Below are 1508 nucleotides of genomic sequence, written 5' to 3' on the forward strand. Positions count from 1 at the left end.
TTCTATATCCTGATGTAAAGATATATCATTTCCCTGTTATAAAATGAGATAATGGATATCAAAGTATTTTTGAATGTTTAAAAATTGCTTTAAAGAACAAAATAATTATTTTATTTATTTCACATTTAGATAGCCCTAAAGACACAGCACAATCTTTCTCTAACATTATTTCCTATGGAGAGTAATTCCTTATTGGGAAGGTCCTTCTTGGATTCTATAGGAGAGGATTTAGTAACTAGAATGCCCCAGAGACCACTTCATACTATTGTATATGAGAAGGTTTTACAGTGTGAAAAATAGATTAAATGCCAAAGAAGGGGATAAGTCTTTGATTAAATACATTCATATTTCACCATAAGATTCCATATTGGAAGTAGCATATTATTTCTCTTGGTAAACCTTCATTTACTTGGTGCTAAGCTGTAGAGAATTGGAGGAGTTTGAAATTTTCTTTTTTTCTCCTCTTCTCTGTTTAAAATGATATTCTTTATTTAAGCAATAGCTACTAAGACTTCTTCAGTCTTCAAATAAAGTGGAGTTTGGGAGGCCAGTTAAGGTGACTTGCAAACATGAAGTATATGCTCAACAAATGATCTACCTACTGCTAAAGAGGGTCTGGGAATCAGTGTCTTTAGTCCTTAAAAAGTGGGCTAAATATGCAAATTTTTTAAATGTCTCTCTTGGATTATTATCAACATTCCAATTCCTGCTGCTAAAATATTTTCACAATGTACAAAAGATGTCCCCTTCAGTCTTTAAAAAAAGGACTTGAAAAGACTCCCTTATGATTCATTTTTGTTCAGTATTATTTAGTTACTGTGTGCTTTCTGTGGTTAGATTTTTTTTATTTCAAGAAGTATGGCATTTACTCTGCACCATTTCCAAAGGGAGCCAAGTAGGAATAGAGAACAGTGCACCCTGTGGGTTAAAATGCCGCAGATAACTGATGTGCAGGTACACACAGGTAAAGCAGTCTGGCTTCATAAGACTGTTAAAAAAAACACAGGGAGAGAAAATTTTAATCTCCAGCATCGACCTCTTTTAGAAACAAAGGGGGAGGGGGTAAGGAAAAAGGAGTACACACCTGCAACTTATTTCTTTTTGAAGAGAAGCTTTTGAGCTGATGGGAGATGAGATAGAGAATGAAAACAGGCCAATTGCCAAGAGAGGTTTGTTTACAATACACGAAGGTTCCTTCAGAAGTTGATAGGGAACTGTTGTCATGGAAATGAAGAAAAATATTGCTGCAGGGTTTCACAGTACAAATTTCTACTACTAATGTGCATGGATTTAATGATGATGGAGATGGGGGAGGGAAATTTCCTGAAGAACTTTCATAAGGGTTTCAGTAAATGTTCTTCCGCATACCTTTGGAATATATACTCTTTAAGAGGCCAAGAATTCATTATCATTCATTATATAAATTATGAAATTTTAATTCAAATTTAACACCTATTTATACCTAATTCTGAACAGGAAGTATTTGACTAGAACTTCAAATGAGTGAT

The 1508-nt window shown here is 34.0% G+C and overlaps 1 long non-coding RNA gene across 1 annotated transcript; it reads right to left on the minus strand.

Annotated features, from left to right (window-relative positions):
• Positions 1-821: 821 nt before the first annotated feature.
• Positions 822-1165, minus strand: LOC141491836 (uncharacterized). The gene is made up of 2 exons (XR_012469792.1): positions 1085-1165; positions 822-988 (listed from the first exon to the last, which is right to left on the minus strand). It is a non-coding gene; the product is annotated as an uncharacterized LOC141491836 (long non-coding RNA).
• Between the last annotated feature and the right edge of the window lie 343 nt (positions 1166-1508).

This window comes from Macrotis lagotis, chromosome 6 (genome assembly GCF_037893015.1).
Source record: "Macrotis lagotis isolate mMagLag1 chromosome 6, bilby.v1.9.chrom.fasta, whole genome shotgun sequence".
NCBI classification, from domain to species: domain Eukaryota; kingdom Metazoa; phylum Chordata; class Mammalia; order Peramelemorphia; family Peramelidae; genus Macrotis; species Macrotis lagotis.